At 41.6% G+C, this 26639-nt stretch overlaps 1 long non-coding RNA gene and 2 other non-coding genes across 3 annotated transcripts; 2 read left to right on the forward strand and 1 right to left on the reverse strand.

Annotated features, from left to right (window-relative positions):
• Positions 1-6017: 6017 nt before the first annotated feature.
• On the reverse strand, positions 6018-6696 carry LOC134220465 (uncharacterized). The gene is made up of 3 exons (XR_009981914.1): positions 6596-6696; positions 6273-6512; positions 6018-6214 (listed from the first exon to the last, which is right to left on the reverse strand). It is a non-coding gene; the product is annotated as an uncharacterized LOC134220465 (long non-coding RNA).
• An 18840-nt stretch (positions 6697-25536) lies between these two features.
• On the forward strand, positions 25537-25618 carry Trnas-uga (transfer RNA serine (anticodon UGA)). Its single transcript has one exon. It is a non-coding gene; the product is annotated as a tRNA-Ser (tRNA).
• A 694-nt stretch (positions 25619-26312) lies between these two features.
• Trnat-agu (transfer RNA threonine (anticodon AGU)) lies at positions 26313-26386 on the forward strand. The gene has a single exon. It is a non-coding gene; the product is annotated as a tRNA-Thr (tRNA).
• The last annotated feature ends 253 nt before the right edge of the window (positions 26387-26639 follow it).

Consider the following 26639-nt stretch of genomic DNA (forward strand, 5'->3'; position numbering starts at 1 on the left):
ATAAACTTTACCTGTGTCACGTACAACTTACATGTTTGTTGGTGGAATTCACTGAGTATTTGTGAAAGGTAGCTTTTACTGGGGATCTTGGTGTGCAAAATTAATATCAGTTGTCTCACTTAATTTGATGAAAGAATTTAGAACTTTTAGAATTTAGCACTTTAAAAATTGAAATTTATTTATATTTGTCAAAGTATTTTTTGGTAAGTTTTATCAATTAACAAAACATTCAATTTTTACATAATTGTGCCATTTTTGAAAATTGAGGAGTCTATAACTACTTCATATAGAATAGCGCCGTTTGAAAGGAGGAAAATGCTCGGGAAAATGTAAGTTCAATTACATACCGTATAACCTTTTCCACATTATTATTATCTTTCATTTCAGGTGTTGCTTTTATTAAATGCTGTGTATACTACTTCCACAAAAAAAATTTGTATCTCCGGATCTCGAAAGAACCATTTTTGCAGTGCATAAATAGATTTGAATTCAATAGATCCATCAATATCAGCCGAGGATTTAGCTTCACAAACTAAGCACCTAATTGTATTCCCATAATGCCCATTTGAATCAATAAATAATGTATTATGACCCGATTAAATAACATTTGCTTTATTTGTGTTATGAAATACAATGAAATGCAAAGATTAATTTATTGTGACACCATACTACCATAGACTCGCTCTGATCTAAATTCACGTAGAATTTACCTGAAAAGTATGGTGGAAAAATATCTACGTTCATTTTCAGGTGAATGTTACGTGAATTTTATTTGCAGTGCAGAACAATATAACTTAAGTTATTGAAATTTAAATTTTTACGATCGAAAATAATTTTGCGATAATTGAATACCCGCGCGATATGTAATCGGTACAATATGAACGGAGCTTTAAACTTCATAAACAGCACTAGCGCCACGCCAACAAACGGTGGCTTCAAGAACTAGTGCTTGTTTCACGGGGTTGGGCAGCACCAGCCATTCTTATTACCGGGTTATTTGCTAATTTTCGAACTGTCACTTTTAAGTTTAATTCTCCAAATGAGACAGACCTTAGAAACCCTTTTTAAACCACCCGCAAAAAAAGGGAATTTGGCCGCGGCAGCTGTCAAAATGTTGCTTTATAAAAAAAGAAACAAATCTTTGCAGCAAAATAATAAAAAAATGGATTGTTGATGAAAATTATGATGATGACAACAAAATAATATTTTATTTCAGGTTGTTTTTTCGATTCAGTACCATTGAAAAGAAGCGCACTTCCGATTTTATGGTCAAATGTTGTGGGGGCAGCAGGGACTATGTCCAAGGGCTTGACGATCCCTCCCCCAGGCCATCTGCGAGTTGTGGCGCCTGCCTAGGATGTGGTGGGGTTTGACAGTGGGCCCTGTTAAACCTCTATAAAAAGCTGCATGTATCCGCAAGTAGGCTCCGCCAAAGCGACCGTGTGCCGCTCAAAGCGCACAAGCCCAAGTCCTGGTGTTAGGTGGGACGTAAACAGCCCTGACACGACGGCCCTCCGGCGAGACAGGAGGTTTGCGCAGGCCCAATAAGCCGCCTGGAAAACCAATAATTACGAACAATATAAGAGATAATGCGACTCGATATAATCGGCAAAGACCTAGGCGACGAATAAAGGATCACGATTGGAAGCTTGGAACATGGAACTGCAAGTCGCTAGGTTTCGCAGGTTGCGACAGGATGATCTACGATGAATTACATCCCCACAACTTCGACGTCGTGGCGCTGCAGGAGATTTGCTGGACAGGACAGAAGGTGTGGAAAAGCGGGCATCGGGCGGCTACCTTCTACCAAAGCTGTGGCACCACCAACGAGCTGGGAACCGGCTTCATAGTGCTGGGAAAGATGCGCCAACGCGTGATTGGGTGGCAGCCAATCAACGCAAGGATGTGCAAGCTGAGGATTAAAGGCCGTTTCTTCAACTATAGCATCATCAACGTGCACTGCCCACACGAAGGGAGACCCGACGACGAGAAAGAAGCGTTCTACGCACAGCTGGAGCAGACATACGATGGATGCCCACTGCGGGACGTCAAAATCGTCATCGGTGACATGAACGCGCAAGGACCGGATAGTCTGCACACCGTATCGAATGACAACGGCCAACGATGCATAAACTTCGCAGCCTCCCGCGGAATGGTAGTCCGAAGCACCTTCTTTCCCCGCAAAAATATCCACAAGGCCACATGGAGATCACCTAACCAAGAAACGGAAAACCAAATCGACCACGTTCTAATCGACGGTAAATTCTTCTCCGACATCACGAATGTCCGCACTTACCGCAGTGCGAATATTGAATCCGACCACTACCTCGTTGCAGTTTGCCTGCGCTCAAAACTCTCGACGGTGTACAACACGCGTCGAAGTCGGACGCCGCGGCTTAATATTGGGCGGCTACAAGACGGTAGACTAGCCCAAGAATACGCGCAGCAGCTGGAAGTGGCACTCCCAACGGAAGAGCAGCTAGGCGCAGCGTCTCTTGAAGATGGCTGGAGAGATATTCGATCCGCCATTGGTAGCACCGCAACCGCTGCACTTGGCACGGTGCCCCCGGATCGGAGAAACGACTGGTATGACGGCGAATGTGAGCAGTTAGTAGAAGAGAAGAATGCAGCATGGGCGAGATTGCTGCAACACCGCACGAGAGCGAATGAAGCACGATATAAACAGGCGCGGAACAGACAAAACTCGATTTTCCGGAGGAAAAAGCGTCAGCAGGAAGATCGAGACCGTGAAGAGACGGAGCAACTGTACCGCACTAATAACACACAAAAGTTCTATGAGAAGTTGAACCGTTCACGTAAGGGCCACGTGCCACAGCCCGATATGTGTAAGGACATAAACGGGAACCTTCTTACGAACGAGCGTGAGGTGATCCAAAGGTGGCAGCAGCACTACGAAGAGCACCTGAATGGCGATACGGCAGACGAAGATGGCGGTATGGTGATGGACCTAGGGGAACGCGCGCAGGACATAATTCTACCGGCCCCGGATCTCCAGGAAATCCAGGAGGAGATTGGTCGGCTGAAGAACAACAAAGCCCCTGGGGTTGACCAATTACCAGGAGAGCTATTTAAACACGGTGGTGAGGCACTGGCTAGAGCGCTGCACTGGGTCATTACCAAGATTTGGGAGGAGGAAGTTTTGCCGCAGGAGTGGATGGAAGGTGTCGCGTGTCCCATTTACAAAAGGGCGATAAGCTGGGTTGTAGCAACTACCGCACAATCACATTGCTGAACGCCGCCTACAAGGTACTCTCCCAAATTTTATGCCGTCGACTAGCACCAATTGCAAGGGAGTTCGTGGGGCAGTACCAGGCGGGTTTTTATGGGCGAACGCTCCACCACGGACCAGGTGTTCGCCATTCGCCAAGTACTGCAGAAATGCCGCGAATACAACGTGCCCACACATCATCTATTCATCGACTTCAAAGCCGCATATGATACAATCGATCGGGACCAGCTATGGCAGCTAATGCACGAAAACGGATTTCCGGATAAACTGACACGGTTGATCAAAGCGACGATGGATCGGGTGATGTGCGTAGCTCGAGTTTCAGGGGCATTCTCGAGTCCCTTCGAAACCCGCAGAGGGTTACGGCAAGGTGATGGTCTTTCGTGTCTGCTATTCAACATCGCTTTGGAAGGGGTAATACGAAGAGCAGGGATTAACACGAGTGGTACAATTTTCAATAAGTCCGTCCAGCTATTTGGTTTCGCCGACGACATAGATATTATGGCACGTAACTTTGAGAAGATGGAGGAAGCCTACATCAGACTGAAGAGGGAAGCCAAGCGGATTGGACTAGTCATCAACACGTCGAAGACGAAGTACATGATAGGAAGAGGTTCAAGAGAAGACAATGTGAGCCACCCACCGCGAGTTGGCATCGGTGGTGATGAAATCGAGGTGGTAGAAGAATTTGTGTACTTGGGCTCACTGGTGACTGCCGAAAATGATACCAGCAGAGAAATTCGGAGGCGTATAGTGGCTGGAAATCGTGCATACTTTGGACTCCGCAAGACGCTTCGATCGAATAGAGTTCGCCGCCGCACCAAACTGACCATCTACAAAACGCTCATTAGACCGGTAGTCCTCTACGGACACGAGACCTGGACGATGCTCGTGGAGGACCAACGCGCACTCGGAGTTTTCGAAAGGAAAGTGCTGCCTACCATCTATGGTGGGGTGCAGATGGCGGACGGTACATGGAGGAGGCGAATGAACCACGAGTTGCATCAGCTGTTGGGAGAACCATCCATCGTTCACACCGCGAAAATCGGACGACTGCGGTGGGCCGGGCACGTAGCCAGAATGTCGGACAATAACCCGGTGAAAATGGTTCTCGACAACGATCCGACGGGCACAAGAAGGCGAGGTGCGCAGCGGGCAAGGTGGATCGATCAGGTGGAAGATGACTTGCGGACCCTCCGTAGACTGCGTGGCTGGCGACGTGTTGCCATGGACCGAGCCGAATGGAGAAGACTCTTACATACCGCACAGGCCACTTCGGCCTTAGTCTGAATAAATAAATAAAATAATGTTGTGAAAAAATAAGGTTGAACACCACGCGCCGGCCATATAACGTAGTTCAGGGAAATAAATCGAAAATATTGATTACCACAACATATAGGATGTCCACTAAATCGATTAGTGTGTTTGCCCAAACTATTTATTAATAAAATTATTTTTCGGAAAAAGTATGATAAGCGGTTAAAATTTCGTTAAATCATACATTTCAGTGATATATTTCACCGCCATCATGGAATTTGCTCAGAAAAATTTTGCTTTGCCACCACTTAATTGTATCTTGACAGATACGTATTTCGACCTCAACAGTAAGGCCGTCTTCAGTGTCTCGTACTTGACTCGAAGACACTGAAGACGGCCTTACTGTTGAGGTCGAAATACGTATCTGTCAAGATACAATTAAGTGGTGGAATCAATGGGATTGTATAAACTCGTCTTATGACAGGTGAAATAGTTGTTCAGTGATTTTTTAAGAATTTAAAGGAGACTGAAATCATGTGTTGCCTAAAACTGGGTGGACTGTATCGACTGGGTGGCGTTGTGTTCATGATTTCCCAACCAGGGCTCTTTGATCAATTAACCGTAGATACGACGTAGTTTTTCGCTACCTAGTATTTGTTAGTAATTCTGGATACTGTCGAAAGTTTAGAGTTAGTTGCCCCTTGCTAGGTTACTTAAGTAGCTACCCTTGCGAAAATAGGGTTCCTGCACCAAAGCCACTTGGGATTTGCCATTTTGTATAAGTCTACAAAGATTAATCGTTGCTGTTCTTTTGTGCTGAAGATTGATTTGAGCTATCCTAACTGTAGCCATTGCGAATTACGATAATACGCTCCACAATTTCTACATTTATGTGAACAGCAACGATGAAACCAAGTCGGTATCGTGTCAAGAACGTCAAAGACGAAACACAGAGTACACTGCACTGTGCCACCAAAGTACTCTTTAATGGGTGAAAAAGTACCCATTATGAACCTGTCATAAGACGAGTTTATACAATCCCATTGAATTCCACCACTTAATTGTATCTTGACAGATACGTATTTCGACCTCAAAAGTAAGGCCGTCTTCAGTGTCTCGTACTTGACTCGACTTTAAGTGGTGGAATTCAATGAGATTGTATAAACTCGTCTTATGACAGGTGAAAACATTCCACTAAAAAGCTCAAAATAATGTTCTAATCACCCATTATGAAGTTAAATAGTTCAACTCATTAAATGAATAAACAGCGTTTACTCAATAATGAGTAAACCGCTTATACGTCAAAACTAGGGGTAAATTTCACCCATTAGGAAATTTTTTGAAATCTCGCATTGGGTAAAATTTATACACTATTCTTTTCAGTTTTAGACAAGTAATGAATCAGGAAGTTTGATAAAAATAAAGTAAAATAATCGAATTAGTTGAATAAATTTATTTATTATTGAGTTATTTCAAAATGAGACACAATTTTTATTTTCTTGCACTTTGTAGCTACTCAAATGATTCTCGATTTAAATTAAACGTGTATTGTAGCTGATCCAGCGAATGGACACTTTGTTCCTTGTCCTTTACTGAGGTGGCGGGCCGTGTGGGAAAACGAGGTGCCAAAATCCGTGCGAATCGGTCGGGTCACAGCCGGACCAACCAAATCCGGCCAGAATAAAGATTCGCTGGCTCTGATTGGAGCTGAAATTTCATTCGAAATCAGACATAACAAGTTGAAACAAATCAATTTAATCCTCACCCTTTCGAGACGCCATCCGAGATGCCTTTGTGAAACGAGACCCATCATGCCATCAGTCGCCGGAACTGCTTCGATTCAGCGTCATCGGTGCTGAGTCCAGCGAACAAGGTGCCACATAAAATGCCCCGTTAGCAGCCGGGTAGATCATGGCACAGGAAATAGCAATTTGCCCAAGAATTTGCCGGACACTTGAGGGGCCTTCACTATAAGCAGTGTATGAGGTGCAAAACAAATGATTTACTGTAAAACGAGTAAATAACGTAATATCAAGGGATTCCAAATATTTTCAATCCATTATCGAGAAGAAAATATTTAAAACTTACCTCATTCCAACGTCATTGTCGGTGCCGCTTCCACTTCAACTGCAGAATGTTTTAATTACAAGAAGTATATTTTCACCCATTATTGGGTAAATATTCGGAAGTATATAATGAACATAATTTACCCACTATGAGAAATTTACATGGTATTTAATACCCATTATTTTGACAGCTCCATATGTCGTAAAATAATGGATATTTTTACCACATTAATGAGTAATGCCGAGTTTACAGTGTGTGAAAAACGCATAAAGCGCATCCATATAGATGACAATTAGATGACAGTTGGCGGCTCGGTTGGAAAAATTAAGGTCACTCCTGACAGAATCCAAGTTTCAAAGTGCTCGCGTTTTCGGGGGCACACCACTTGATACGGAGGCGGCGGACAACTGTAATTTTTGTTGATTCAGCTTTGCTGCGTCGCAGCATGCGTGAAAAAATAAAAATGACAGTTGTGCGTTGCTTCCGTATCGAGTGGTGTGCCCCCGAAAACGCGAGCACTTTCAAACTTGGATTCTGTCAGGAGTGACCTTAAAACGATTTGATTTTGGTTTGAGTTGTTGGGGGCAGTGTTTGTATAAACAAGAGATGGAGTCAATGTTGGTCAAACTGCTTGACCGTGTGTACGTTCCATTATATTTACTATAGTGAGATCTTTAGCCCCGCGCGTCCCCTTGTTAATCGTTATAGGAGCAAATTTTATGTGTACTCATTGCGAATAACGAAGGGACGGAACTGATGAGCTTACTTCATTTGATATAAGAAAGCGTGCGAGCCATTTTGTTCGAGATATTGTCGGGGTAGCACCAAATTAGAATTCGGAAGTCGGGACTTTCGAACAGAACTTTCTTCCGAAATTTTATCTGCCAAATGAATTGATGCGTTGATTAGCGCATCTTTAGACAAATCCACCGCACTACTTCCGAAGTTGAGAAAGTTGCCTGTATCTGGAGAAAAAATCTAACTTCGGTATAAAAAGCGTACTACACGCTTAAAATCAATAACACAGAGATGTGTTTGCATCACACAAAACGGACCTAATGTGGAACATCCCCTAGATGAGCGATAGTTACACAGCCACAAATATAGCTCGTGTGGTTTTATTGAAGCTAGGATTTCAATATTTTCAACAGTATTTGGTTCCTCATGAAACAAGGAATCTGTACATGTTGATGTCTTTACATGTTGAAAAGGACCGTTTGCACGACCGTACGAGGCTTTTTTGTGCCTGTGTAACTGTCGCTCATCTAGGGGATGTTCCACATTAGGTCCGTTTTGTGTGATGCAAACACATCTCTGTGTTATTGATTTTAAGCGTGTAGCTTTGTTCCGGATAGACAATATCGTAGAGAGGCTCTCTACGATATTGTCTATCCAGAACAAAGCTAGAATTTCTTATACAATACTTGTATAATAATCTAACAATTTCGTAGGTTTAGTTCTCATACAGGTTTTGGTAGATTCTTATACATAATTGTTAGAAAATCTAACATCCACCGGTTTGGTGCGGGAACACAACTTTCTTAACAAACTTGAAACGATGTCTTTGTCTTTAGCGACCTAAGTAACAACTGTGATGGTAATATTTTTTTTATTAAAGTTTGCGATTGTGTCATGCGTACAATCAAACAGCTACATGATATTACAATTCTTATTGCACTAAGAAGTTTTATGTACACTCAGAAATAGACCACATCTGTTATAACATACAAACAAATCATTTTTCATATTTTCAAAGTTTATACTAAGCTTGAGTAAAAAAAAACCTATGCAAGATTAAATCGTTACACGGCGAGGATACGGAGGTTATACTAATCGAGAATAAACTGCACGTAAACGAACGTGGGGTCAACCAGAAGAAACGCAGTTAGCATAGATTTTCCTCAGAGTGTAGTTCACGTTAAGCGGTCGTGTTCTGTACACAACCCTTCTACTTTTTATTTATTTACTAGCAGACCCGACGGACTTCGTTTAGCCTAAAATTCATTTATTCTCTGATTAGCTCTCGAGTTCTGGAGAAATTTTTGTTTAATTTGTATGGGAACCCCCCTGTCCAGAAGGATAAGGTGTTTCAAACCACCACAGAAATATATTTTCATTTGTATGGGAACCCCCTTTCCAAAGGGGGAAGGGGTCTCAAATCATCTTAAGAATCTTCCCCGGCCCCAAAAACCTATGCATACAATTTTTTACGCTGATCGGTTCAGTAGTTTCCGAATCTATAAGGGTCAGACAGACAGAAATTCATTTTTATGTATATGTATATTGAAGATGAAGATATGTATATAGATTTAAGATTTATTTATTATCTAATTCATCTGGTAGCAGTCTACATGAATGTATTAAATAACTAATTTAGTCTTCCGGACATTTCTATCCTATTAATACAAAATCTACAATTTCCCCCAATACAAAAAAGATCGATCAAAAATGTAAGCGATTCGTGGATGAAATCGACTAACATAAGTCGTTCGATGAAATCCGGAGATCGCAACTGTCTACTAATGGTGCGAACCTCGATGCGGGACAGAAGTTCAGAAGCATCAATCGCACCTTTTAGTATTTTAGTTCTGGAAGCCGGCAAACCCTCCGCGTACGGAAGAAGATTTAGCGAATCTCTCGAGAACAATATCGATTCCGTTCTGAATTCGGCAAGTATCAAGCCGATCAAACCGTGAAACTCGAAAAAATTGTCCGTACTGTTTTCGATATGGAAATATCGTGAGGTAGAGCAACTCCGGTTTTTGTTCTCTGACCAACAACCCAGAAGTGTGGCAGGCAGTAAACGGTGACGAAGACAAGGCCTTCTGTAAATAAAACCATCAGGCAGGAAACATTAATCTTTGTCGTTTATCGCTTCGCCATCGAGTGTTTGGCTATGAGCTACCGACCTCCCGCTTGCCCACCGTCGAACACCGAAACTCGCTCACTGGCTTTGTCTGTCCGGGTTGAGCAGCACTGTGTCGTTTGTTGGAATATGGAAATTTCGACGATAGCCCTAGAAATTCGGTTCAGGAAGCTACAGAGCGCAGCGCTAAATGTCAGAAGAAGTTATCGTCGTCGTCATCGTCGTCGTACGACAATTGGACGAAATTAATACCTGAATTCAGTTTCGAACACGGTTTGGCGGCAGCGTGTGCGAGAGACGTGTGACAAATCGTTTCAGTTTCACATTATTTTCCGTGGCACTTTTGCTTCATACTTCACGCTCGCACCCCCGCCGTACGTATGGGGTCTTGGTGCATCGCCATATGAGAAGCATTAGTAATTTCGACATAGCCAAGCCAGCGAGAAAGTGGCGAGAAAATTTGTCAACATCAATAAATGATGAGAATAATGCTGATCGTTGTAAGGTGTTTGGAAAACGAATGTGACAAATTTGGATGTCACTTTTCGAATTGTAACAATATTATTCATTTGATTTGCTATATGATAGTGTCATCTCGTTCATTTCAATGATTATTCGAATACTATTACACAGGAGTATTATAAACAATTTGAAACCGCAATCAACTATTCAGGGTTTAGACATTCCAAAGACATTCTATATTTTTTATTTATTTTATTCAATTTTAAATTCAGGCTTGTTCGGGATGGAATTAATAATTCGCATTTATAAAAATCCCCCAAAATTAAAATATTTTTTCTAAGAAAGGTCCTTCTGGAAAAGTAGCAAATTGTAAGGAGGTTTCTATTGTTTAATAAAAAATGAACCTATTCGTAAGTTTTTGTAGATTTTCTACCACATTTGATACATATTATTCAATAATAAAATATAAACTTGGGCGTTTTCCAATGAGCACGGAGGAGCAAAGCGCGCCAGGTGAAAGCTAGTTTCAACTGCGTAATCTTAAAACCGACAAATCTGTCACTCGTGAATATTATACTTTCAACTTTTAGAAAACTTTGATTTATTCAAAGAGATTAACAGTTTGATACAAGTTAAATTACCGATGCCTATGTCAATTGTGTTACCATCCAACGCCTAACTTTAATAATAAACATTTTCCTTACAGCTCGTAATTGCTAATCGATTTTTATATTTTCGAAACAATACGCTATAAAATGTTTAACACTTCAAAGGTGAACTCATCAAATCCCATCTGCTGGATAATTCAAATGCAGCTTAAATGGATATTTTAATTGTCGTGTGCTAGTTTTCTGTAATTTCACATAGTCACCGTTCGACGTTCGGCTAGTCGTGTCGAACCGTCTTGAGTTGACTTCGATTTGGTGGCCGCTTTTAGCAGAGCTATGTATGTTTTATGGTTTCGGTTGTAATAGGTTTCAATTTTATGCTTCTGCTGTTTATATATTGGGATGGTATGCTGTGTTCACTCTATCTCGAGATCCAATGGAAACGGAAGGTCAGCAGTTTTCCTTCTGAGTGTGATTCGGTGTAGATGGGAAAGAAAGCACAAGAATTCGAAGCATTCCATCGAGATATTTGGAATCGAAAATATTCGTTGAACCAGTAGATATCAATATTTATTCTTGATTTGATGAGGAAAACCTTGCAAGAATGCTTTCCTGTAATTCTTACGTAGATATTAGGCACAGGAGCTTACGTTGTTAAACTGCATGATGTCCTGCACAATTTACATTGGCAAAACGAACTGTTTTCGCAACACTAATTCACGATGTAGATTCTACGTGCCTCCGTCATTCTAGCGGAGTGGTGGTCGTGGTGCATTGTTTCATAAGATATACCAGTGAACAAGCTTGTAGTAATAAGCAAAAGAATTCGAAGCATTCTATCAAGATATTTGGAATCGAATATGTTCGTTGAACCAGTTAATAGCATTATTCATCCTAGGTGCGATAGGAGACTCATTATTATATTCCCCTGTTTTAGAATTAATTGGAAGTACTAAACTAGTCTTAGACAGATGAAAACATTCCACTAAAAGAGCTTAAATATTTTGAATTTTGAATTTGCTGGAAAAATTGTTTTCTACACTAATTTACGATGTACACATTCCTCTGTAATTCTAAAATTGAACAAGCAGATTAGTGCTGCATTGTTTTATAAGATATGCCAGTCAACAAGCGTTGGATTCATGAATTTTCGGTGAACCGTCAGCAAAAATGTCTATGAAAATCATTATAATTATAATTTACTATTCAACATACCTTTTGCAGATGTATTCTTACACACAATTACACAATGTAGATTGTGTTGTCAAGTGTTCCAAGCCAATAGTAATTAGCTGTTTATCGTTCTTTCTTAACCAAAATATCCAACAATCCTACATTCCAGTCGAATAGAATGCGAAGTATGCTGGTTACTCATTCTCGCCCATTTTTTTTACATTCTGAATCAGGCTAGACTGTACGCACTTTATAATCGAACCGTTCCGAATACCAACCGGGGACCCATGCCCGTGCATATATTTATGTTTTATGTCAAGAGTGAAGAAATATTTCATTTATCTCAAACTCTCGTTGCCTCGTTCGGTTGGTCCACAATTGCCTCCGAGGCGGCAAAGCACCATCGCTTTGGTTTGCGGTCCACATTTACTGGGATGCCCGAAGCAGTCAGTGATGGTAGTTGGATTGGATCGGAATGATTTAGGTTTTTGTTTCTCTTTGCTCGGCTCTGAGCGCTGGCCCTCCGGCTGCTCTGCTACTTACTAGAGTGCTAAACATGATGTGACGATGATGATGTTGCGTTCGGCGTTTGGCAAGCATTCATCTGTATTGTATTGCGACCGCCTTCACACTACATACCGTACAATATAGGTAAAAATCTGATTTTGTAAGGATAAAATTGATCATGGGTCTGACGACATATCAATGGAGCGGATATGTTTGGAGTTTGGAGTAAAAATCTTAAATTATTTCCGTGGCTATATTTTGCACCACATAGGTACATTTCAAATACCATCTTTGCAGGCTTGCGGTCCAGCATTCTTGCAACATGCGTTGTCCTTCGTACCCTTCCAGCTTTACCTACCTTCTGGTTACTGCGTTCGACGGAGAGTTGGGCGAGCTCGTGGTTCATCCTTCGACGCCACACACCGTTCTCTTGCACACCTCTAAAAATAGTCCTAAGCACGCGTCCATCGAATATCTGTAATGCTTGCAAGCCCTCCTAGAGTATTGTTCAAGTCTCATATCCATAGAGTACCACCGGTCTTATGAGCGTCCTGTACATATTACCCCTGCATCATTTGTAAGGGAGACTGGGTGGACTTGATCCCCTTTTCTGATTTCCGAGGTATCACAACCAAAAATAAATAAACATACGCGATTTCCACACAGACTCTCTAAGAAATATAGCATTTAACTTTACTGATGTATGACAGTCCTTAAATTATTGTTGTTATTGATACACAATCGATTTTTTGGAGTTTTTTTTTTTTTAATATTTTTCCTTCAAAATACGCAGAAGTATCGAATTGCTGTGCGTATACATGAACGAGCTGTGCCGTTCTCAAGATACACGCAAGTTCTATCAGAAGCTCAACGCATCCCGCAAAGGCTTCGTGCCGCGAGCCGAAATGTGCCGGGATAAGGATGGGAGCATCTTGACGGACGAACGTGTGGTGATCGAAAGGTGGAAGCAGCACTACGAGGAACATCTGAATGGCGCTGAGAGTACAGGCAGTGAAAGTCAAGGCAGCGGAGGAGATGACTACGTCAGTTCAGCGGACGATGGAAGCCAACCAGCCCCCACCTTGAGGGAAGTTAAGGATGCCATTCAACAGCTAAAGACCAATAAAGCAGCTGGTAAGGATGGTATCGGAGCTGAGCTCATCAAGATGGGCCTGGAAAAGCTGGCCACTTGCCTGCACAAACTGATAGTCAGAATCTGGGAAACCGAACAGCTACCGGAGGAGTGGAAGGAAGTGGAAGGGCAAGGGGTTATATGCCCCATCTACAAGAAAGGCGACAAACTGGAGTGTGAGAACTTTCGAGCGATCACCATCCTTAATGCCGCCTACTAAGTGATATCCCAGATCATCTTCCGTCGTCTGTCACCATTAGTGAACGAGTTCGTGGGAAGTTATCAAGCCGGCTTCGTTGACGCCCGCTCGACAACGGACCAGATCTTTACTGTACGGCAAATCCTTCAAAAATACCGTGAATACCAGGTCCCAACGCATCATCTGTTCGTTGATTTCAAGGCGGCATACGACAGTATAGACCGCGTAGAGCTATGGAAAATTATGGACGAGAACAGCTTCCGTGGGAAGCTTACCAGACTGATCAAAGCAACGGTGGATGGTGTGCAAAACTGTGTGAAGATTTCGGGCGAACACTCCAGTTCGTTCGAATCGCGCCGGGGACTAAGACAAGGTGATGGACTTTCGTGCCTGTTGTTCAACATTGCGCTAGAAGGTGTCATGCGGAGAGCCGGGTGTAACAGCCGGGGTACGATTTTCAACAGATCCAGTCAATTTATTTGCTTCGCGGATGACCGAACATTTGCAAAGGTGGCAGAATTGTACACCCGCCTGAAACGTGAAGCAACAAAAGTTGGACTGGTGGTGAATGCGTCAAAGACAAAGTACATGCTTGTGGGCGGAACCGAGCGCGACAGGGCCCGCCTGGGAAGCAGTGTTACGATAGACGGGGATACCTTCGAGGTGGCCGAGGAATTCGTCTACCTCGGATCCTTGCTAACGGCTGACAACAACGTTAGTCGTGAAATAAGAAGGCGCATCATCTGTGGAAGTCGGGCCTACTACGGGCTCCAGAAGAAACTACGGTCGAAAAAGATTCGCCACCGCACCAAATGTGTCATGTACAAGAAGCTTATAAGACCGGTTGTCCTCTACGGACATGAAACATGGACAATGCTCGAGGAGGACTTGCAAGCACTCGGAGTATTCGAGAGACGGGTGCTTAGGACCATCTTTGGCGGTGTGCAAGAAGACGGTGTGTGGCGGCGAAGAATGAACCATGAGCTCGCCCAACTCTACGGCGAACCCAGTATCCAGAAGGTAGATAAAGCCGGAAGGGTACGATGGGCAGGACATGTTGCAAGAATGCCGGACAACAACCCTGCGAAGATGGTGTTCGCTTCCGATCCGGCAGGTACGAGACGGCGTGGAGCGCAGCGAGCGAGATGGGCAGACCAGGTGCAAAATGACTTGGCGAGCGTGGGGCGTATCCGAGGATGGAGAGATGCGGCCTCGAACCGTGCATTGTGGCGTCAAATTGTTGATTCAGTGTTATCTGTTTAGATGTTAACTAAATAAATGAATGAATGAATACATGAACGATTTTTGTTATTGAATTCGATAGCACATGCAATTTTAAAATTTGGGGAGACTTGATCCACTTTCTATGAGATCTACGCAATAAATAATTTTTCCTACCAAACCTGCATCAAATCCGTCAAAGCTACAAAAAATTAGAAGCCTAAGAACGGTTTTTAATTTTTGAATTTTTCGCCAAATTTTTGTATGGGTAACTAACGGGGGATCAAGTGTCCCCATATTGAGGCAATAACTTCAAATCCAATTATCCTAAAACTTTGATGGAATGTTGACATTTTCAACAGTAAAGATCAATAAGCATATTTATGGCTTGTTGCTGTGAAAAAACGAAAGACTTTGGTCATTCATATGAAAAGTTGTTCAAATTTTGCGTGGCCAATAAAAAAATCTTTGGGAAGGTCAAAACATACAAAACGCCCTGTAGAATAAATAAGGTTGTCAATCCAAAAAATAACTCACTACATAAAGGTCATTTGTCTAGAGGATCTATACTAAAAAATACGCTAGAACAAAACTACTTTAGTTCTCGATAAAACAGGGGGTGATCAAGTCTCCCCGGGGATCAAGTCTACCCACCTTCCCCTATACTACTCTTCCGGTGGCGTTGTACGGCCATGAAACATGGACATTAAAGGCGGCTGACCGGAGAGCTTTCGAAGTGTTTGAGCGTAAGGTGCTGCGGACAACACTCGGCGGTAAACAGGAGAACGGTATCTGGCGGCGTCGCATGAATCACGAATTGTACCAGGTGTATGAAGGGCTGGATAGTTACTTGATACTTGATGGGCTACAGGTCTTCGATGAACCTACGCCGAATGGAGTATCCTTCTCCACTGGACTCGATCCTGGGCCAATCGCTTCCAGTCGCTCTGAACATTGAGTGCCCTCAGGTCCGCTTCAATTGCAAAAAGCCATCGTGTACGCGGCTTTCCACGAGGCCTGCGGCCTCTTCCAGATTCTCTACTAAATATTATCTTCGCTTGACGAACTTCCGACATACGAACAACGTGACCAGCCCATCGTAGTCTGCCGTGTTGAATAAGCTTAATAATATCCAGCCCTTTATATACCTGGTACAATTCGTGGTTCATGCGACGACGCCAGATACCGTTCTCCTGTTTACCGCCGAGTATTGTCCGCAGCACCTTACGCTCAAACACTACGAAAGCTCTCCGATTAGCCTCCTTTAACTTCCATGTTTCTGAGCCGTATAAAGCCACCGGAAGAATCAGAGTAGTATACAGTGCGAGTTTTGTTTTCATTTGCAGACTACGGGACTTAAGCTGGTTACGAAGTCCGTAATAAGCCCTAGGGGAAGTGCTTCGGTTTTGGCCAACTTAGTGCCTATTTTGGCCAACCCTGAAAAATACATATTTTTCCAAAATAATCGATCAATTAAAAGCGGCGTTGAATCGTGAGGGATATATCTCTTGTTGGAGCTAATAAACCCTCCCAAATTGCTTTATTTTTAGAGTTATTTGCAAAATTGGCCAAATTGGGAACATGGTCAAAACCGGTACAGTTCCCCTATTTGCAGCTGCAATGCGCCTTTTCACCATGCGGGTAATATCATTATCGCCCGTCACTAATGTCCCAAGATACACAAATTCTTCTACCACTTCAAATTTTTCACCATCCAGCACCATTTCGCTACCACCACCACTAATGATCCCACGTTGATTTCCAGCGACCATGTACTTTGTTTTGCTGGTATTGATCGTGAGTCCAATCCACGCTGTCTCCCTCTTAAAATGCACAAAAGCCTCTTCCACGGCACGGCGATCAATCCCGATAATGTCGATATCGTCCACAAATCTCAGGAGCATATGCGATCTTGGGATAATGGTTCCGCTTCTTTGCACACCCGCTGTCCTAATTGCTCCTTTGAGCGCTATATTGAACAGCAGATTCGAGAGTGCATCACCCTGCTTTAATCCATCTAAGGTAACAAATGACGTCGATATTTTATCCGCAACCCTTACACTTGATATCGACCCGTTCAACGTTATACGAATCAGCCGTATCAGTTTCGCCGGAAAACCATGTTCAAGCATAATTTGCCATAATTCATTCCGTTTCACTGAATCGTACGCCGCCTTGAAATCAATGAACAGATGATGTGTCTGCAAGTTGTACTCCCGGAATTTATCAAGGATTAGTCTCAGGATAAACATTTGATCCGTCTTTGATCGGCGCTCACGAAAACCTGCTTGGTATTCGCCGACAAAGGACTCTTCAAGCGGTCTCAATCTGTTGAACAGATTACGGGACATAATTATGTACGCTGAATTAAGGAGGGTTATTCCTCGGTAATTGATGCACTCCAGTCTGTGCCCTTTCTTAAAGAGAGGTCAAATGAGGCCGTCCAACCAGCTAGCAGGTATTTCCTCGTCTTCCCATATTTTCGACATAATATGGTGCAGAACTTCGGAAAGGGCTGAATATTATTAAGCTAACACAACACGGCAGACTACGGTGGGCTGGACAAGTTGTTCGTATGCCGGAAGAACGGCAAGCGAAAATAATGTTTAGCAGAGATGCATCCTAAACAGAACATGAGCCAAGAACGTGCCTTGGTGTTCTTAGTTTTGAACTCTGAACACAGTTCAGTGTGCACTGGGTTGGTACGCAGGCAAAAGGATCATGGTAATTAATCCTTAGATTTGAAACTATGCAAAACCTTACGAGCATGCTTGATTTCTATCCTTTGGAGCCCTCCTTAGCCGTGCGGTAAGACGCGCGGCTACAAAGCAAGACCATGCTGAGGGTGGCTGGGTTCGATTCCCGCTGCTAGTCTAGGCAACTTTCGGATTGGAAATTGTCTCGACTTCCCTGGGCATAAAAGTATCATCGTGTTAGCCTCATGATATACGAATGCAAAAATGGTAACTAGGCTTAGAAACCTTGCAGTTAATAACTGTGGAAGTGCTTAATGAACACTAAGCTGCGAGGCAGCTCTATCCCAGTGTGGGAATGTAATTCCAATAAGAAGAAGAAAAAGAAGAAGATGTCCACGTGTTCCATTACTAGCCGAAAAATGTAGCATGCCGTCGCTTGAATTTGTTTTCCTAGGATACAAGTTGCTAACTTAGGTCAGTGCTCTTGAACAGTGTGCAGTGTTCAGAACGTTTTGAACTCGAATAACTCGGATAACCGCATTAAAATGGTTTTGATTGAACTGCCATTCAGTTAAGTGCCTCAGTCTGTCAATCAACTAATGGAACCTACACACGGTCAAGCAGTTTGACCAACATTGACTCCACCTCTCGTTTGTTCAAACATCCATCAAGTTTTACCAAAAGCGGCACGAACAATCAATTTACTCGACCAGCAATATCACACACGAACGACCGAAGCGCCAACTTGAGCACCAACCATCAAAAAATATTAATAATAATTAAAAATAATTTCTATTATGAAATTGTTTTTCCTTTTTCAAACTTTTGGAATAGTGGAACATTTTAGTATGAATGGCGAGTGTGTATGAAAATATATATTTGGAAGACTTTACTTTTATTACGCTAGCGGAAAATACTTGAAAACCCCACTTTTATTGACTGCATGGTGTATTGTCAGATGTGTAACATAAGATTATTTTCGTTCAAACCGCCAGTTTGGCATCGCGTTTTTCGACTATAAACAAGGCAACGAAGAAAATAAATTTCAAACGCTCCAAAGTTTCAAAAACAGATCATTTGAACGCCTTCCGGCACCTATTTTTCAATTATTATTATCTTGAGCAATAAACATTGCTTTTATTTAGTGCGCAGTGAGAAATTTATGTGAAAAAGTGCGATGATAATCAGTGAATTACGTTGATTTTGGTGACGATGTTGCGTGTCTTCTACAGCAGTGAACGAACTAGATTTTCCTTCGTCGCACGGATAACGTAGGAAATTGTGCAAAAAGTCTCAGTCTCAAAGTTAAATTTAACTGTATTTCAAGTAAGTAACACCGGAATGTAATTTGAATGACTGCAGATCGTAGTGTATACTTTTTTCTATCTCGCCAGATGATTAGTTTATTATGTTAGTTTACGATTCGCGAGTATTAAGTGATTTAGAATTTGATATGACGGATACTAGCGCCATAGAATTAGCGCATAACCCTAGAGCCTAAAAATTCGAACGAAAAATATCAATAAACAAAATAATTCTGGCGATCTACCTGGAGTTCCAACACTGAGGAATTGATTAAAATTGATTAAAGTCCTCATGAAATACAGAAAAGAGTGTTGATTTGGCTCTATTTAGCCATCTTTCTGAACATGATGACATATTACTCTCAAACAGCAAAAGTTATTCGGGACAGTGACGACAGCGACAAGCTTTCATTGTTTTTTTTTATATTTTATCTTTGAGAATTTTCAACAATCTTCCCTGAACTTTGTTTAATACACTTCGAAGTAGCATGCACAATGACAATTGCACAAGAAACCATTGGATGGAAGCATGGGATTTACTTTCCAACCACAATGGGCACAGTCCGAGAGCTCTAGTATTTTGAATGATCGATAACGGCACTGGCCACGTCCTCACGGTCAATCGGGGCTAGAACGGAATTGCTGATGCAATCACTCGCCCACTGCTAGCCGAGAATTTTGGAGTTAGGTTCAATGGCAGGGGTTCGACTTGGAAAACGGGTTGCCAATGTGATAGTGGTGAAAGGGTGGTATATTCTTATTGGGGGCCGAAACGACCTTTTTTGCTCATTTGCTCAGTTACCTGTTAGAGCTTTAGGAGTAGGATAGAAGATAGGAACGGTATGGAAGCCCTTTTTCAGTTCTAGCGATTGCTAGAACATGAGAAATATATGGATCTAATCTCTAAATACACTTCGAAGAAGTTACCTAAAATTGAATCTAAGTAGTTATTGTGTTAATTTATGCAGATTTAAACTTTTCATAAACAGGCGAAAGGCAAGCAAATTTACGAAAGATAAGATGGGGCTGTATACTACTCTGATTCTTCCGGTGGCTTTATACGGCCATGAGACATGGACGTTAAAGGAGGCTGAACGGAGAGCTCTCGGAGTGTTTGAGCATAAGGTGCTGCGGACAATACTCGGCGGTAAACAGGAGAACGGCATCGGGCGGCGTCGCATGAATCGCGAATTGTACCAGGTGTATAAAGGGCTGGATATTATTAAGTTTATACAACACGGCAGACTACGGTGGGCTGGTCACGTTGTTCGTATGCCGGAAGAACGTCCAGCGAAGATAATATTTAGTAGAGAACCCGGAAGAGGCCGCAGGCTTCGTGGAAAGCCGCGTACACGATGGCTTTTTGCAGTTGAAGAGGACCTGAGGGCGCACAATGCTCAGGGCGACTGAAAGCGATTGGCCCAGGATCGAGTCCAGTGGAGAAGGATACTCCATTCGGCGTAGGTTCATCGAAGAGCTGTAGCCCATCAAGTATCAAGTAAGTAAGTTGGGGCCATTTTCATCTTTGCTGGTTAGTGGAATGGTCAAATGATTCGCTCCTATACCTATAAGCAAAATAAGCTTCAGTTTATTGGTAGTGCTCAAATTGCAACATTATGCGGTTGTCGATGAATGTTTTTTTTTTGAAATATTTTTGCAAAGTTCATAAAGAGTACAGTAATCTTCATTCAGATCTTGACAAAATTAAATTAGGTAGCACAGATACTTCTAATAAAGCACCCTAAGTGTCTTTGAGCCTTCTATCGAAAATTATTTTTTTTGTTACACCGTTACACCTTGGTGTACGAGAGAAGCGTAAAAAAAGTTTAAAGGCAGATGTTGCGGTTCTCATTCTTGAAAATTTGAATTTTCTGCTAATGCATGCGATTCCTAAACAAATGTTTAATTACCTTGTCAAATGTAGCCAGGACTAGAACAAAAACATATACACCATGTTTTACTTGATATTTTATGAGATTTATTATTCACATAAGTTTGAAAACTTTGAAACTAGAAATCAAATTTTCTCTTTCTTTAAACCCACATTTTTGCTTTGTGTGTTCTTTTCTCTCCACTATCTCCCCAGCATCACCGCGCATATTCAATGAGCAAGTTCCTCCATGCCCGGCATAGATGGAAACAAAAATCGAAAAGCAACAACGGAGGGAGATTTTTGGCTATATGTAGTCTCGTTTTTCATTGAAATTCTAGGGATTTTTTTTTGTACGACTCGTCGTCAATGCATCTTAATCTTTCCTCCTCTCAACGAGCTTGCTTCGTAAGGATGCACGTACGCCACCACCAATCCCCTGTTTCGTACCCGTTTTAGGACATGTATGCTACGTGACAGAGAGGGAAGCAAATACGTACAACCACATCATCATGATGATGCATTCAGCGCGATTCAAAGTGTGTTATATTTTGGATCACATTCCTCCTGGTTCGTCTTTGGGGACCTGAAGAAGAACTGCATGCATGCTTGCATGAGAGTTCGATGACACCGGGACCCCGGAGAATGAATTTTAGATCACGGTGATTTATTGGTCTGCTTTTAAGATTTGCTAAGTAGGTTTTGATAATTTCCATTAATTTGCTTACAATAATCGCAGGTTTTTTGTTCGTCCATTCGCCAATAAATGAAATGTTTAATTGCATGGATCACCTTCGTTTGTTTGAATCTAAAACACTTGCTAAGCAAAAAAACTAAAGGCCACTTCAAACCCTCATTATCAACCATCCTCGACCAGATCCACCAATACAAAAGAAGGTCTAGGCAACAACATGCCAGCAGGACTCAACAGCGTAAATATTCTCATCTCGCCTATGTAGCCTATACAGATCGGTTTGCTTCTGATGCGGTAAAAAAAATGCTCAGCGCTACCTCTCTTATCGGCTGGTGCAGCGTTTGTCAATCTTCTGTTTATTTAATTTGCTCGCACCACATTATTCCGATTAATCTTTTCTTCAACAACTGAGCAGTACTTTGAAACAATGATGCAACTTGAACCAAGCCAAAGTCTCATCATTTTTAGGCCGAACGAACCTCTGAGCTCAAAATCATGAAATGTTAACGGATTGTGCACCACTGACCAGAGCGTAAAATATTCATTTTTATGAAGCTACTTCAGTCCGAATTTTGACAAACATCGCATGATTATTCAAAACATAGAATGAAATAGTCAGACGACTACTCCACGAACTCATTCATTCGACTGTCACTGAGTGTGTTTGCTATGTGCAGAAAAAAACATAATTAGCATTGTTTATATTGATGTTTACCGTTGAAAGTGCCTCACGGATGTAAATCGGATTCAGTTCTATGTGATAAATTACTTCACTCGTTTAAAAACGTGTTTAGATTTCAGATAATTTATCAATTTGTAGAATGTGCATAAATATTCAATGACTAATATTCAATCGAATATTGACAGTCCGGTGCCGACTATGAATGCGTCTGAAAGTGAGCTGACAAGTGAAGAAAGGTGGACTTCACCAAAAAATTTCGATTATTTTACACTCTGCCACTGACTGCCCCTTTGTATGCGACACATGAAAGGCTATGCCAGGTTCGCAGTGCTTACTTTTTCATTGATTTTTCCGACAAGTCCTTCTTTTGTCGACTGTCTCACCATCCAAAGCGTCACTACTGTGTGTTGCAGAGGGAAGAACTGTTGGAAGCATATTTACACCCAACAAGCAGAAAGAAATTTCCGATGAAAAATAGGCGTCTTAATTTAACATTTTTCGTATTTTCGTTCGTATTTCGGAAGCCAAGGGATCATGCACTATTTAAGGAAAGGGGTCTCAATTTCTTACAATTCACATTCATACAGGTAGGGCATAGAAAAATCCCAGAAAAAATGTATTTCGTAACTGTGTGTAGAGTGTAGGGCCCTTAACCAGTAACGACGAAGGTTCGTGGAGCCAACAACTTCACTCGCGTCCCTCACACCACCGATCTTTGGTCGGGCACATCACGTAAAGGAATCGAGAAATCAACTCGTGTGCGGAACTGCGATTCACGGCACTCGGGGGGGAGTGAAGATGGAAAAAAAATTGAAGAAACTTTTTCCGCTTTCTTTAAATATCGTTGAACTGCGATATGATTCTATTAGATTAGAAGTCAAAAGGAATCTATATATATAAAAACCAATCTATGTATGTATGTTCGCTAACTACTTCTGAACCACTAGGCCGAATCCACCCAAATTTGGTACACACGTTCTCTATCCTCAGGGGAAGTTAAAAAAGGGGGGGGGGGGGTCATTTAGGAAAGGGGGGGGGGTTTTGTTTAGAAAACGAACAATTATGTGTAACTTTCATCTCCCAGGACCGATTTCAACCAAATTTTGTACACATATTCACTATAAGGAAACAATCATATGAGAGATTTTGGGAAAGGGGAGGGGTCTGGAGGGAGGGGTATTGTTCAGAAAACGGGTAATTTAGAGTAAATTCTGAACCCCTGCACCGATTTCAACCAAATTTGATACACACATTCTCTACCCTAAAGAAAAGATAACAAATGGGGGTGGGGCGGTCATTGTAAAAAGAGGGAGGGTATGGGGGAGGGTTGTCTTTATAAAACGAGCAATTCAGTGTTACTCCCAACTTCCAGTACCCATATCAACCAAATATTGTACACGTATTCACTAAGAGAAGTCGATCACATGGAAGTGTAATTTGGGAAAGAGGGGAGGGTGGGGGGAGGAGTATTGTTCAGAAAACAGGCAATTCAGTGTTTCTTTTGAACCCCTGGACCGCTTTCATCCAAATTTGGTACACATTCTCTATCCTAAGGAGAAAATAACAAAGGGGTGGGATGATCATTGGGAAAAGGGAGGGTAAGGGGAAGGGTTGTCTTTAGAAAAGAGCAATTCAGTGTAACACCCAACTCCCAGGACCAATTTCAGCCAAATTTGGTGCACACATTTTCTATTCTAAGGAGAAGATAACAAAGAAGGTGGGAGGGTCATTTTGGAAAAGGGAAAGTTATGGGGAAGGGGTTGTCTTTAAAAATGAGCAATTCAGTGTAACTCCCAGGATAAATTCCAACCAGATTTGGTACACTTATTCTCTATTTTTGGAAGATGTTTATTGAAAAGGTAGGGCCAAACAAAGATATAAAAATATATTGATACAAAGGTTCAATTCTATGAGCGGTAGATCTACCTCTGTGGGTTTCGTGCTACAGCATTGGACATTTTAATTCTATAATTTACTTTTCAGTCCCTAGCAAAGCCGGATACATATAGCTATTAGCTATCTATATATCTCGGATACTTATTCAACGTATGTGACGTATGTGATTTTGTAAACAAAAATTTAAACGTTGATTTCTGCAATCTGATAGCACTCCCACGCAAACTATCGCCACATACAGGTAGGGGAGGTTTCGGCTACATGTTCGTTGTATTGGTTTGCGTGGGAGTGTCATCATATTTGACAAATCGACGTATGCATCTTTGTTTACAAAATCACATACGTCGTTTTGAATAAGTTGCCGAGATATATAAAACTCAATGTTTGTATGTTTGTGTGTGTGCTCCAGCCTAACTTCTGAACCCATTATTGTATTGTTTAGTTATCGATCAATTCAACCATTTATCGAAATCATGGTTTGCCCAACGTAAAAAGCAATGATTAATGTGTTTCCTTCTGGATGGTGAATGTGATCCCTTCTTTAAAATAGACGTTTGCTCGGAATAAGGCATCGGTGGATGTTTGTCCTTCTTTAGAAATAGACGTTTGCCCGGAATATGGCGATTATGGATTCGCTCCCTTTTCCAAAATCAGTCAATGTTTTCAAATGAAATCTGCCTTCTTTTGATCAAATGATGAAGTATCGATAAGATAACGCAATTATCCTGTTGACCAATTGGTTTATTCATTTTCCGATTGTGAAAAAAAAAACTGCGAATCAAACTGGCAATTCCGAGCAAGGCCGGGTACATAAAGCTATATTAGTATAGAAAGTCTTGCATGTTTGCAAGGTGATATCAATTACGTAATCATTTCGGGACGAAACACTAAGCAGAAAATTAATGTTACACATAATTTTAACTTATAATACGAAAGAAAATTTTGAATGTTAATCGATGAAGGATTCTGAAACCCAAGTCATTTGTCTCTCTTGTATATCGTGATGATATGCCCCAAGAATAAACACGTTGATTATTGTTGATTCATATGCATTATTCTAACCAAAGTTCCGTTATTTCGACCAATAGCGTCTAATAAGCGTTTAAATGGGAATTGAAAACGCTCAAGATATGTATATTCATAAACCAATCAACATCATCATCATCAAAGCCAAACATAAACCGCGAACACCATAAAAAAAAACTACAACAGAGAGTACCTACTATCATTCCAAAATAGTGGTCTACGGTGGCCGATATATCGGCATGAGAGCTGATCGGTCCGGTAGGTAGGTACACACTTCCGCAAATCCCCTCAATTAACTCAAACATCGAAGCCGTCGCCGCCACCACCGCCACCTTCGATCATCACATTGTATCTACTTCCCCTCCCACCGGCGGCAAGACCAGCGAAAAAATAAACAGTTTGCTGCTAGCCTCACACTACCACGTGTAACGGTACAGGGGTCGGGGCGATTGTAAAATGTTTCTGAATGAAGAGAAAATCCCACGCTACAGGCAGCGAATGGCGAGTGTGGGTATCGCCCGCCCGCACACGTTCAAATCGGAATTTTATAATGAGTGGCGAGAATGGGACGAGAGTGGAAATTTGTGAATGAATAGTAGAGCAGTGAGCGACCCAAGCGGCAAGCAGCTGTGGTGTCCGAGCGGTTAAGGAGATGGACTTGAAATCCATTGGGTTCTACCCGCACAGGTTCGAATCCTGTCTACAGCGAAATATTTTTTGGGCAAGCGATTTTTATTGAACTCAATCCTTTGCAAAATCTGTATAAAATCTCGGCTTATTCAGACATTTCATAAAACTTTCATAATACGACATAAAAGGCATGTCAAAATGAAGCAGCTTGCATTTGTCGTTTAAGATCCTAGTAGTGCTATAGACGAATTCGAGAAGAAAAAAGAAGAAGACATGCGATAGTGAGAAAAAAAATCGTTCATGACAAAATATTCGGCGGTGATTTAAAATTGCCCGTATAAAATTTAAAACAAATTCTAATAAAAAACTAATCAATGCAAAGGGCGAGAAAAACGCAAAACTATATTTAAGGTCATTATACGAAATAAAATTATTTTTTTAAAAAAAATGTGTTCTATTAATGTAGCTTTTTTTCTCGCAATTTACATTGATCAGTTTATTTTTATTAGAATTCGTTTTGAATTTTATACGGGCACATAAAATCACCGCCGTATTTGCCATGAACGATTTTGTTGTTTCTTACCATCGCATGTCTTCTTTTTCCCTCTCGAATTCGTCAATTGCATTTGCATATGCCGAATTTTTATACAGAATTGGTGGTTGTGTGTTATGCGCTTTTTCAGTCATATCAATTAACTAATACCTAAAAGGAATGAATGTTTATGTAAACTGACGAAATATCTCAACAGCATTGGGCAACGCTAAATCAATCGGCGCCGTGGCTTAGTTGGTTAAAGCGCCTGTCTAGTAAACAGGAGATCGTGAGTTCGAATCTCGCCGGAGCCTATCTCTCTCCCTAATACACAAACACTTCATAACTCCTCTTGAGGTTTATGAGTAAAGGGAGCTTTGAGAGCGAAAGTTTTTTTTAATTATTATTGGCAAGAACTGTCAGTATACAAACAACAAAAACAGCATTATACGCAAATTATCGAATTCAATAAATTTTGTTCACATTCACATTCTGGAAGTTCTGTTTGCTTCCCTAATCCATCAAAATAGTATACATCAACTGATTACTTTCATTGGTAACATATTT

The sequence above is a fragment of the Armigeres subalbatus genome, chromosome 3 (genome assembly GCF_024139115.2).
Source record: "Armigeres subalbatus isolate Guangzhou_Male chromosome 3, GZ_Asu_2, whole genome shotgun sequence".
Taxonomy (NCBI): Eukaryota; Metazoa; Arthropoda; class Insecta; order Diptera; family Culicidae; genus Armigeres; species Armigeres subalbatus.